At 41.4% G+C, this 13,702-nt stretch overlaps 1 long non-coding RNA gene across 1 annotated transcript; it reads right to left on the bottom strand.

The window, feature by feature from the left end:
• Positions 1-8,967: 8,967 nt before the first annotated feature.
• On the bottom strand, positions 8,968-12,140 carry LOC144534257 (uncharacterized). The gene is made up of 3 exons (XR_013503524.1): positions 11,138-12,140; positions 10,654-10,724; positions 8,968-10,283 (listed from the first exon to the last, which is right to left on the bottom strand). It is a non-coding gene; the product is annotated as an uncharacterized LOC144534257 (long non-coding RNA).
• Positions 12,141-13,702: the final 1,562 nt, after the last annotated feature.

Here is a 13,702-nt window from a genome sequence, read left to right as displayed (position 1 = left end):
ATAAGGAAGTGATCACCTTGTGCTCAGAGAGTACATTTTTGATTTTTGGATTTGCACGCGTCAGTGTATCGGACAAACCTGCCTGTCTGGTACCTTTATGCAAAGGCAAAACAAACGAAACCACTTTTCTTGTGAATAAGAAACAATCCAAATAAACACGAGCACATTCCACATTGAGATACTTCAATACAAGAACAAATATGGGCTGGGTGTAAGTTGATAGGCTGGTTACTGTTTCAGCATACCATCTACCTAGTGCAAGCTAGGACAGCTTCTGACCTGACCTGACCTTACAGAACACCCTGATCTGGAATATGTGCGTCAACCGAACAAATTCATTAAGTTTGTAGGAATTTGGGTTCACATTTCTTCAAGTCAATACTCACATGCCCATATGTTGATTGGATGCGTTTTTGGGTGAATCTCGATAGAAGAAAACTCCCCGTTTGTGTTTTCATGGACTGTTTTCTGGCTGAGTCACAACAAAGGAATAGTAAGAAATTAGAGAAATTAGTACTAAAAAAGACAGATTACTGAAGCAAGGACTGTAGATTTTGTCCAGGAACACTTTACACTTTAAGAAGGGATTTCTTTGCGGTCAGTATGGACAGCAAGAATATTTACAGAAACCAATAAACCTTTAATGTACACATGGGATTGCAAGATAAACTTGAAAAATGTGGCCAGTGTGAAAACTGCACTGGCCCACTATTTCTGCTCTCCCCTAAATAAATTGCTTAATGTGGTCATATTTTGGCGGTTGGGCCATGCTTGAGGCAAATTTGATTCCCTTATCCTTGTAAGTGAGATTATTAAGCCTTTCAAAGATCAGACCCAATCCATCGCCCCAACTTTACATCAAGACATTTGTTAAGCTGTTGCCACAAATCAAGATGCATGAAGCAATCCACGTTTATGGCCTTCACGCTTCCACAACCACCTCGGACTATGGCTCATGAAATACAACAGGAGGGAAGAATGTTGTTAAGCAATAGGAACAGTACGGCTTGCTGGCTATTAAATTTATAAACGTGTGAAACGATTTAGAAATTTAGAAACGATTCCAAGTAGGAATCGGTTCTTGATGCCCAACTCTAGTGGTGACTGACTGGAAACTCCCACTCGACTGATTCAGTTACTCACCAGTAAATGTACACAAATAAAACACAAGAATGAATTTACATTTAATTTTCTTAATAAACTGCACGCACGTGAGTCACATGAGCCATTTCCCAACCTAAAAAGATTTCCTTTATTCTTGTGTGACAGAACTGCCCCAACTTGTGTAACTGCCCAAACATTGCTTTACCAAAAGCATCTCCATTACCTCTTTTTGAATAGCCTTTGTTCACAAAGTAAACACACATGTATTCTTAAAAATACACTTTAACACAGCATATCTTGATTTGTCTTGATATAGAAATTAATTTCAATGGACATATGAATAATGATTTTTATTTTTTCCTTTTGTTCATTTTAATGTACTTTGTGATACAAACCGAGTAATCCCTGAGGCCAAACAGTGAATGTTGCCTACATATAGCCTACTGTTGAATGTATAAAATGAACAAGTTGGAAGCAATGTCGTCTTATGTTCTGACATCTCATGGCGTCAAAATCTTAGAATGAATAGGGTTAATCAAATCAATCAAAAAAGAAAATCTAAATTTATTTATGCAGCACTTTACAGCAACACAGGTATCCAAAGTGCTTTGCATCAGGAATCAAGTATAAAACAACATATCATTATAAAAAGAATGAAACATAACAGTAAAATCAGAAAAGGTTACAAAGAAACAGGAGAGTGAAATTGTCCCACCATTACTACGTATTAAAAGCAAGTCTAAACAATTTAGAGTTTGGACCTAAAAAGAGCTACATTTGTAATAGTGCGAATATCAGGGGCTAACTTGTTCTAGAGTCTCGGGGCAGCAACTGCAAAAGCCTGATCACCCCACCGTTTATATCTAGACCTTGGGACTTCTAAAACCAGCTGATTTGAACGCCGCAATGACCGGTTGCGCTCACGCGAAGCTTTTTGAACAAGTTGAAGTCGTGAGATGGAGGTCTGATTCAGACCAACATAAAGAGCATTACAGTAATCCTACCCAACATTGAACTAATAAAGGCATGAATCGCCTTTTCTAGATCATGCCTGCTCAGGAAAGGCTTAACTTTAGCCAGGAGACGAAGCTGGAAAAAGCTCATTCTAACAACATTACTGATCTGCTTGTCAAATTTCAATGCTGCAATCAAAAGTAACCCCCACATCTTTGACAGCTGACCTAGTGTATGATGCCAGAGCTCCCAAACTCAAAGCTGGACCATTTTGCGTTCCTGAAGTACTGAAAATACACTCCGTTTTATCTTTGTTCAAGAAAGTTTTGTGAAAGCCACAACTTAATGTCATTAATACAACTAAGCAGGGGGATTAGTGCAACACTGTTATTTGCTTTTATAGGCAAATAAATTTGCAAAGGTTGTGCTTGCCTATAATAGCCCCTAAAGGCAACATATATAAAGAAAACAGAATGGGGCCAAGAATGGAATCCTGGGGTACCCCACAAGAGAGAGGAGCAGCTGACGAGGAGAGGTCACCAATCATGACAGAAAAGCTCCTATTTGCCAAATAGGAGCTAAACCAGTTAAGTGCCGAGCCTCGGATGCCTACACAATGATCAAGGCGAGAGAGGAGGACTGCATGGTTCACTGTGTCAAAAGCCGCTGTGAGGTCCAAGAGCACTACAACAGTAAGATTCCCAGCATCTACAGACAAGACAATATAGTTGTGTACTCTCAATAGTGCAGACTCAGTGCTGTGAAATGGTCTTATTCGTTGAGCATTATGCTTTGATAAAATAATTTTAGAAGTGTCTTTTTAAATATAGACAAAGGCTCAGTAAATGCATTTTAAGTCAATTGTTAACTAAAATGTTTGATGAGTTTTACTGTGCATAAGTAAACCTCTCTTATCCTTGACAACAAGGCTGTGGATGTGGTCATTTATTTACTCTTCACTAAAGTCAATAAGTGCTGTGATGTGGGCTTTAAAATAAAAGTTTCTATGCATTAGCGGTCTATGTGTGCGCCCATATGCAGATTTAGGGATGCAGGATTTTTTTCTGCATTGATAAGCTAGTATACTGTTTAGCAGTATACTCGACAGAAACACAGACTTGCTTTGTTGTTGCACATTTGTTTGCGTCAATGTATGAATTCTATTCCATCATGTCTGTCTGGTTTTGTGAACAGATAAGCAACACATCACCACGTTACACAACCTTTCCTTTCTCTTTCCTTTCTCTCCTCGCAAAATTGTGTTTGCCCATAGACTGTATGAAGTAGGTTTACCAAGGGCAGGGCATAGCTGAGGCTCCGTAGCATAGCAGGCTAGCAGCTAAGGACGGAGAAAGGGTGAATCGGCAGTAGGGCTGAACGATTTTTGAAAATAATTGCGATTTTTTTCAAAAAGATTGCGATTGCGATTCAATATGCGATTATTTTTTAAGCTCTTTGTCTTCTGTATTATTCAACACAGACGAGCAATAAATCATTGTATAGTGTGAACAACACAAGATTAGATCGATTAAACAAACTGGAGGCCAGGCCTGTATGTGATGATGAAATTAGGTGATGGATGAATTTATATGAATGACATCTTTTATTTAACTACTTCAGTTACAGTAGTATATTGAGCACTGACCAAGCCTGGTGTAAACATTCATATGAAAGTCAGAAACAAATCGCACAAACTAAAGTGCAGATTTCAGAAACATAAAAACAAATATGTGGCTTTACCACACTTATATTTACATTTAATTATCATTTATTGTAATAAACATATGTAAACATGTGGATTGCACTTTTTAAACACTGTCTTTGAACTTTACTAGACAGTTAAATAAGTAAAAATAAAAACGGTGTATTTTTATTACAGCGCACACAGAGGAGCTGCCCCCAGCCCCTCCCCCCTCATGAAGTTGCGTGCCGCGTGCATGACAGCGTCAACATTGCACTCACACTCAGAGACAGAGAGGCTATCGTTACGTTAGCAGTAGCATGCTCCTGCTGGTCTTGCCGTGGGATTAACTGTACTAATAAAACCGTTGAAACAACGCAGCCACGCTGCTGTGAAAGCTCCCCGAACGTCATTTATCAGAGTCTGGTTGTTACCCCTCCCCGTGGCAGTCTCCTCCGCTCCATATCTTTATAACGGAGCTAGCTAACTGGAGCTAACCGCTAATCAGAGCTAATCGTTGCTAACTGAGCCTTCAGTTCTGCGTGTCTGTATCCTTTAACTGCATGTATGGACTCGAGCCCGAATAAAACCCTTTATTTTATTAAAATGGCTGTAAAAGTTGTATTGTGTGTAATGTTTTGTCAGGTTTACGCTACGAGCAGAGGGACACTTGTGCACTGCAAAGTGCAACTGTAAATCACTGCAGTCAATCTCCCTTGTTCAAAGCTTAAGTGAGGAAAAACTTCTTTCAAAAGAACTGGGGATGCACAGATACCACTTTTTTAAGACTAAATACAAGTACTTACATTTGGGTACTCGCTGATACCGAGTACCTATACAAGTACCTAATAATTCCTCTGGGGTCCGAGGGTGTTTTTAGACACAGATGATTTTGGCCTACTCTGATACTGTTGTCAATTAGAACAAAGCAGTATTATCAAATTATCAAGCCTTTTGCTTTCGCTTTGACACTGTTGTCCTGAAATGACATTCCCATAGATGGTGCTGCGTCAAATTCACACTGATGCCTGGGCACTCTTGTCATGATCAGAAGAAGAACGAGTGCAGCGGCAGTAGTTTAGTTGGCGCAAACTCAACAGTGACCGCACACTTTTTTATATATAACCTCGAGGAGAAGACGGAACTTGATAGGAATCATGCTATATGCAGGCTTTGCAAAGCGAAAGTTAAGTATTTTGCAAACACCACAAACTTGACAACTCACATGGTACGGCATCACCCAGAGATTAACATTAAAGACGTGGACGAACAACAACCTAAAGTACCTCCTCCGCTCCTCCTAACATGCCAGTCAACCAAGGCACTCTTTCAATGCTCCCCATTATCACTCTCAGAAGACCCCCTCATCTGGTGGAGGAGCCATGAGACTGTCTTTCCCCTCCTGGCTAAGTTAGCTACGCGCTATTTGTGCATCCCTGGTACTAGCGTTGCGTCAGAGAGAGTGTTCTCAACTGCCGGAGACATCGTAACTGCACAGCGGCGCATGCTCACTCCAAAACATGTAGACCAGCTTCTGTTTCTGCAAAAGAATGTACAGATTCCAGCCAGTGGTGGACTATGAACTGGTTACACACACACACACACACACACACACACACCCCTAAATGTGTATCCATTATGTGATTCTGACACATCACACAAGTTCTGTTGAATGGACTGTAGTTGCCACAGTTCTAAAAATAAAGGGCCTAATTTTAGGAAGTTCAACGTGCCCAGTCAAGTTCAGATTTCAACAGTCAACCTGGTAGCTGAAGTACTCCTTAAACCACATTTAGCAGTATTTTTTGTTTGATCTGAGTACAGCACTTTAAAGCTAAATGTAAAAACTGTTTTTATTTAACAGTTTTATACTTGAATTAAATGTATTTGAAAGCTGGCCAAAGCCTGGCAATTTTGCAGTTTTTAGTTGTAAAACTTTTTATTTTTGTATGAAGACATAAAGTAACATCAAACTACATTTAATTTGTTGTGTTTCTTTTCTTTTAAATTGTATGTCTACTGCAATCACATGGGAAAAGTAACTACATTTACATACTGTGAATCGTTTTTTTGAATCGAGAATCGTTTTTGAATTGAAAATTGATATTGAATCGTGAGCCTAAAAATCGGAATAGAATCGTGACATTTTCTGAATCGTACTCCCCTAATGGGCTCTGTGCACAGCGTCATGACAACCGTTCGAATTTGACAGGAAATCGGCACCTCCACTACTCAGCAACAATGGCCGCTGTTATTTATAGCCGATGCCTCCAAGACCTTCCACGTCTGAATATCGGTGACGTACACAGGATTGTCGACTCCTGTGCAATGGCTTCAAACTCCAAGAGGAATAAAGGATTCAAATTTTACATTTCATCCTATATCCACAATTATGAGGGTAAGTAGCTACGATGTTTTTGATGGTAGCATCTTCGCTAGAGCTAGCTGCTAGCTTATTTTACTTGCTATAACTGTTGTACTATGTCAAAATAATTTGATTGATTCTGCAATTTTGCAATTTTTGCAATTTTGTGTACATGAAAATTAAGTATTAGGTCTAGGCCTACAGTATTGTAGTTTTCTCTCATACAAGTTTAGCTCGACTCAAATTTAGTAGAAACAGTGGCCAGGCAGGTAGGTTTATTTAGCTGGCTCTCCACTGGGTTAGTGCTCTCTTACTTCCTTGCTTTCTCTTTCATAAAGTACGAGTGAATGATCAAGCCTAGATAGGCCTGAGTATTTACTTAGACAGCTTTATTTTGCAGGTGGTCCTGAAAGATTCAAACCCTGTGGAGTTACTACATCATAGATGCTCGTGTATTGCGGGAGCAGTACTTTGCAACCACTGTGTTGCATTGTTATTTCAGTCGGCGCATTACAGTCAGCTGAATTTGTCTGCAGTTCCCCCTGTCTTAAGCTGCACTGAGGGAGAACAACAATGGCACAAGCCTAGAACTTTGGTGATTATGTTTGTTGTTGTTGTTGTTGTTAAATATGTCTTTACAAACTGATTGGGGATATGTTGAAACCCATTATGCCCAACAGGGTGTAAAGCCAGGCCCAGTGGACAGGATGGTTGTCCTCTCTGCTAAACCCAAGACTCAAACAACAACAGAGGGAGTCAAGTAAAGTCACATAAAGTAGATGTATTGGAATGTGTGAGTGAATATTTGATTTGAAATCTGTTTGCTTCCTAACCTTCCAAGTAACTTAACTTTTCACACACAGGAGCACACTGTACAAAGGCCTCAGCGGGGATTTACCTGATCTCGCTGTGCTTCAGGTAAGTGGGGATAGAGTAACTGTAAGGATAATGGTTTTTAAAGTATATTTTGGATAGGGGAGGACTTTAATGAACAGGACAGTAGAGACTGACCGGAACCAAATGGGAGTGAGAGAGACGGGATGGGACCGTGAAACGAATCCTGGTCCCATACCATATCAAATAGCCAATTTGCTCTTTTGTTATTACTACATGTGTGATGTGAAATTGTAGTTACTTGTTATTTCACTATATTGTTAAAATATTAGTCCATCTCCAGGTGACCGAGGCCTACAAAGAGTTCCCCCCCGGCTGAGGCACCAATAGTCTGCAGTATGGCCATCAGCGGTGACGTCCTGCTCACCAACTCAAGCCTCGGGATGGTCCAAAGTGGAAGCCCACTGTCTTATCAGCAGCCAGCAGCAACAAGCAGAGACCGCTCCTTTCATGTTGCCCCACCACGTCCATCTCTACCCCTTCAGGGATACCATCTAGAGTCAACAGCCTGCAGTTTTGTCACCACTGAACAAGAACAGCGCCACTTGCAGGGCCTACAGGTCAGCTGGGACATGGCACACAAGTACGAGTCTGCTACAAGAGAGCAGAGTAGCTGCACGGAGTGGCACCAGCTGAGAAGGCCCAGAGTGACTGCCTCTCAGTTTAGGGAGGTGTGTCATGTTAGTGAAAAATCTGAAGATGGACTTGTTCACAGAATTCTGCAAGGAACTCATCAGACAGCAGCAATGCGCAGAGGGCTAGAGCTTGAGGCTGATGCAATTTGGAAATGCTGCCAAACAAAACGCGTCAATCACTACCCCTGTGGATTTGTAATCCACCCTGATGCTCCTTGGTTGGGGGCGTCTCCAGACGGACTTGTTTTCGATCCTTCAGAGTCCGTTCAGTTTGGGCTTATAGAAATGAAATGCCCCAACCTAAAAAGTTATGTAGACTGTACTTACCTTAAAATGAAATCTGGCAATTTGGAACTAAAGAAATGACATGCATATTACTGGCAGGTACAGGGTCAGATGCTCATTACCGGTTTGACATGGTGTGATTTTGTCATTTCGGCTGAAGACAACCTGCTGATTCAGCGGATTTACAGGGCCAATGATGTATGCAAAGTCATCAGAGAAAAAATTGACCGTTTCTATTTCTATGTTTACATGGCAAAATGCATGTAAAGTGTCTGTCCCATACAAAAAATGTAGTTTTGAAAATGTAGTTTTGTAAATGTTTAATTCCATATGACGTTACGCAGCACAGGGGATCTGGGCATGGATGTATTATAAGAATGGATGTGGGTCGCATAGAAACAGAAGATGTTGCGGGGTTTCACTTGACATTTCCCAGCATCCTCAACCCTGTGATGTTTTTGTATTATTGTCTCCTTATGTGTGCCACATTTTACACAAACAGGGGAGATAGAGGCATCAAATTTATTTATTTTTGATTTAGTGTAGTATATCCTTGTCATGAGCTTATAGTGTATGAAACGCAGATTCTCATTGGTGGTAATGGTGTTGGTTATATTTAGGCAATCTTTCCAGATTATATCAGAGTTATATATTTGAAGTTCTTTGTTCCAACCCTCATATATTTTTGGAGAATAATTATCTGCCTGTGCTCTATAAGGTGTTTGTACACTTTCCCTATTCATTTCTTGTTTTCTCCTGAGTTTAGGAATAGCTTCTGAGTAGCTGAGGGTTCTGTAGTTAATAGTTATATTATTATAGTTATAGTTTAGATCAAAGTTATCTGTGATCCAGCTCTTTAACTGAAGATAACTGAAGATATCTAAAAATGTCCTGTAATTGTAAAAAAACTGTAATACATTAAAAACGTTCTGTGATGAATTCTGTAAACCCATAACCACCAGTCCAAAATGCATGTAAAGTGTCTGTCCCATACAATAAATACCAGCAATTTATTATTTTCTTGTCATTTTAATGAAGTAAAAGTGTTATTTATACAGCGCTTTTCACTGACAAGGCGTTTTACAATATGCATAGACAATAAAAACATGGTAAAAATAGTCAATAGAATAAAATACAAATACAACAGATACAATGAGCAATAAATAAAAGACAGGCTACCCAAAAGCTAGCCTGAACAAGTGAGTCTTCTTTAAAACAAGTTATTAACTCTATATTGAAAACAGAACCACATAAAATCATGAATGTCAAATTTATTAAAGACCTGTAAGTTCACAATATGTTACTGTAAGTTAATAATACAAGTTTTGGGTTGCCAATTATTTTTGAAAAAGTGACCTGTGGTAGTTATACAGGTTTGTGATGTTATTAGGTATTGTACAGTGCTTACAATTATACAGTGTGATACAGCGGCGTAACCATGGACTACATAACGTTACCTGAGTTTAGTGATTCCTCTGACAACCCGACATGCACACAAGTACAGCTGGAAATGCAGTTTCCTTGCTATCAAACGTATGCAGTTGTCATTTCATTTAGCCAAGCACAACTAAAAATAGAGCAGTGTGAAATCAGTTTTTGTAAAAAAATGTCAAACTTCATTTGCCCATGTCTTCACTAGGGGTCCATTTTGGAAATTTGAGAGAAGACAGGCTACTGTAAATATTTGATTAATGCTCCCGGTTATGGAAAGGGGGATGGTGGTGTTGAACAGTTTGTTCTCTTTGACTCTTCTAATCATCCTTTCTACATGCACCTTCAGCCGAGCTATGGATTGGGTCTGTAGGACATCCTCCTCTGGCATCTGGGCCCTCTGAGTGACAAAAGCTGGACGATAAACAGTCCCAGGTACCAGGTCATCCACCAGGAATCCTTTGTCAACCATAATGGCCATCTCAGGGGTTAAAAGGGATGTAATTCCTGACTGGCGAAACACTTCCTTGTCGCTCATGGAGCCCTCAAAGAGGGTAGATACAAATGTAAGGGCTCCGTGAGGGGACATTCCTACCATGGCCTTGAAGGTGCAGTGTGACTTGTAGGTTGAGAAAACCTCACTCTGCAGCAGAAGGGAAGAGGGTGTCTGACATCTAAGTTCGGTGCAGTCAACGATTACTTGGGTGTTGCTGTATCTGCCATCAAACTCAGGAGGTAGACAGGTCTTCACAGCTGCAGGAGACATCCAAAAACAGATCGAGCCCAACAGGGAGTACAGAAAGTTGGCCCAAGTGACTATGATACGGCCTACTGTTGTTCTGTGGATGTTGAAGCGATGAGACAGTTCCCTTTGGGTGCAGCCAGTTGACAGGTAAGTCAAGAAAAGGAACAGCTCATCTATTGGCAGCAGTTTCTAGTGGGTGAGAAAAGTGCAAGGATTTAGTTCAGATTAAACTTCAGTTGCTTGTGTACAGTGGTGCTGAACCAGAGTTTATGAACCAATGCTAAAGTTGACTAAAAAGAGGAATTTTTGCCTCAATTAAATTTTTTGGGAAAAATCCAACCTTTAAGGACACCAATTTTCTTTGTGAATGAATAAAAAAAATTAAGTCATTAAGATAAATTTCCAAAAGATGATTTTTTTTTCTTTATTCCTCTTTTTAGTCAATTTTAGCATGGGTTCATAAACTTATGAGCACCACTGTATGTACATGTGATGGCGGGGTAGGCTCTCAGCGACTGTGCTAATGTCACATGCTTTCCTGGCTCTGCTGGACACTCACTCAGGATCATTTTTGATGTTGCAGACTCAATCAGGCTCCAAAACGCCATCAGGTGCGTGTAGGATGGGAACCTAATAGGGTATGGCAATTAGAGTAAGGTTACTTAGACTGTAATGAAATTAAAATAACAAAAATGGTGGGGTTTTGGGTTATCAACAATACACTGAATCAGAAAGTCTATTTAGTAGCGTAGCATACTAGCGTAACATACATACGTCTTAACAACATACATAGCGTTTAGTAGCACAAATCGATTGACTTGAGAGGAGAGTGTAAATTGTGAGGTTTTAATAAGATTTGGAAGTTAGTTAATCTAATTAAGGAATTAATCTTCACCAGTTACACTATGTGACAAATGTAGCCTAACCTCATGTAGCCTATATAGATTAAGTTCTGTAACTGTGTGCTTCACATGTTTTACATTTGTGGCATCAAAGCTGGTTCAACTTTGACAATTGCTGAAGGCTATAGATAGCTGTCTTACCTGGTGTAAAATCGTATGTCTTCTGGAGAAGAGGCAAACCGCTGCAGTCCAAATTTGGACAGATGGCATGTTTTCAGTTGCTCTCGAAGTGCATCAATTTCTTGTCTTCATAGTCATGGTCCATGACCATAGGGATGGCGACAGGCTCCGCTGCTGCTGGTTCAAGGACATCAGGCTCCGGACTTGGTGGTCTTGCCCGTCGCTCCCAAACACCGGGTCGTTCCTTGGTTGAATAATTGTTCCACTCGAACAACGAAGGGACAGCACCTGCTACCAAAGCACGCCTTCCTTTCTTGGACTATCACAATCTCGTGGGGCTTAAAGTGCCGACTGCAAAACTTCGTGTGCTGGGTTACGGTAAACCCCGTCCTTCGCACTTTATGAATCCACTTAGCCTGAAGACTTGCGTTTTTGGGGAAACAATGGAAACTAAGTGTACTGTTAGAACGGCCTGAGGCCGAACAAAGTGGCACACAGCAGTGTTCCTTTGAGCCGTTTACAATTTTAAGAAATTTAGTAGCACTCATGTTTTGGCGATGACAGGAACAGACGCTTGCTATGTAAGTAGGAGGCAGACCAGATAGGCTAAAAATAGACAGACCATCAGCTAAAGTTAACAGCGGACATTGTTGCGGAGTGATGTTTCGCCCGAAGTGGAAGTGCCGATTTCCTGTCAAATTCGAACGGTCGTCATGACACTGTGCACAGAGCCTATAGGCACAGCAGCACCTGCACTTCCTGCGAGTTCTTAGGAGAAACAACCTGTGTGTAAAGCTGCTGGCAGCCTTCTATGACCCTGCAATAGAGAGCATCATCACATACTACCTCACAGTGTGGTATGCTAGCTGGCTGTTGGCTGTTGCTAGGTTTGTTTACTGCGTCACTTCAGAGTTGCCTGGACTTGCCTGCAGAATAGACAGGGACGGCAAATGTTCACAAGAAACCCAGACCACAATGGCCAATATTAAGCAAACAAGAGCCTGCGCTGTCAATGACAAACCAGTTCTTGGCATTGTATCACCGGTCTCATGACTGGTTTCAATTACTAATCCGTGCCACTTTACACATGCATGCATACACTCACACACAATCTTAAAAGACATTTGCTCTGGTGGTTTGTGTGGAGAGCTGATGTGAATTGAAAGTTTTTGGCCAAATGCAGGTGTTTTAGAGTTAAATCTCTAAAAAGGTCTCCCTTTTAAAATGGGGGAGGGGAGACCCACTTCTGACACTGCCATGTGGAACATGTAAAATGACTTAAATAACTACAAGTAGGGCTGCACCATTATGGAAAAAAACATCACAATCACAATAATTATTTTGGTCCATAGTTAAACAAATCAACAGAGAAAACAACTCGCGCTTTAAAATTTCCTGTACAACTTTTTGAATTCTCCTTAAAGGGCAACTATTATATAGCATTTTCACCGAATGACAGTGTCGCACTAAACTCTCTGCTTAGTTGTATTAATGACATTAAGTTGTGGCTTTCACATAACTTTCTTAATTTGAACGAAGATAAAACTGAGCGTATCATCTTCAGTACTTCATGCATGCCAAATGGTCCAGCTTTGAGTTTGGGAGCTCTGGCTTCATACACATACCAGCTGTAAAAAATTTGGGGGTTACATTTGATTGCAGTATGAAATTTGACAAGCAGATCAGATGATGTGGTCCTGATGGCATCGGCCTGTGACCTTCAGCACTCACTGGATCGGTTTGCAGCCGAGTGTGAAGTGGCTGGGATGAGGATCAGCACTTCTAAATCTGAGGCCACGGTTCTTATCAGGAAACCGATGGAGTGCCTTCTCCAGGTAGGGAATGAGTCCTTACCCCAAGTGAAGGAGTTTAAATACCTTGGGGTCTTGTTCGCAATTGAGGGGACAATGGAGCGGGAGATTGGTCGGAGAATCGGCGCAGCGGGTGCGGTATTACATTCAATTTATCGCACCGTTGTGACGAAAAGAGAGCTGAGCCAGAAGGCAAAGCTCTCAATCTACCGGTCAGTTTTTGTTCCTACCCTCACCTATGTCATGGTGAGGGTAGGAACGTGGTGTCATTCGGTCATGAAGGCTGGGTCATGACCGAAAGAACAAGATCCAGGGTACAAGCGGCCGAAATGGGTTTCCTCAGGAGGGTGGCTGGCGTCTCCCTTAGAGATAGGGTGAGAAGCACAGTTATCCGTGAGGAGCTCGCGTCGAAAGGAGCCAGTTGAGGTGGTTCGGGCATCTGGTAAGGATGCCCCCTGGGCGCCTCCCTAGGGAGGTGTTCCAGGCACGTCCAGCTGGGAGGAGGCCTCGGGGAAGACCCAGGGCTAGGTGGAGGGATTACATCTCCAACCTGGCCTGGGAACGCCTCGGGATCCCCCAGTCTGAGCTGGTTAATGTGGCTCGGGAAAGGGAAGTTTGGGGTCCCCTGCTGGAGCTGCTCCCCCCGCGACCCGATACCGGATAAGCGGACGAAGCTGGATGGATGGATGGATGAATGAATGCTTTTAATTAGATTTGGCCTATTAAGAGGATTTGGAGCTTTAATTAAAGTCAGAAATCACTGCCAAATGACATG

The sequence above is a fragment of the Sander vitreus genome, chromosome 19, assembly GCF_031162955.1.
Source record: "Sander vitreus isolate 19-12246 chromosome 19, sanVit1, whole genome shotgun sequence".
NCBI lineage: Eukaryota > Metazoa > Chordata > Actinopteri > Perciformes > Percidae > Sander > Sander vitreus.
This window is presented reverse-complemented; position numbering and strand designations above follow the sequence as displayed.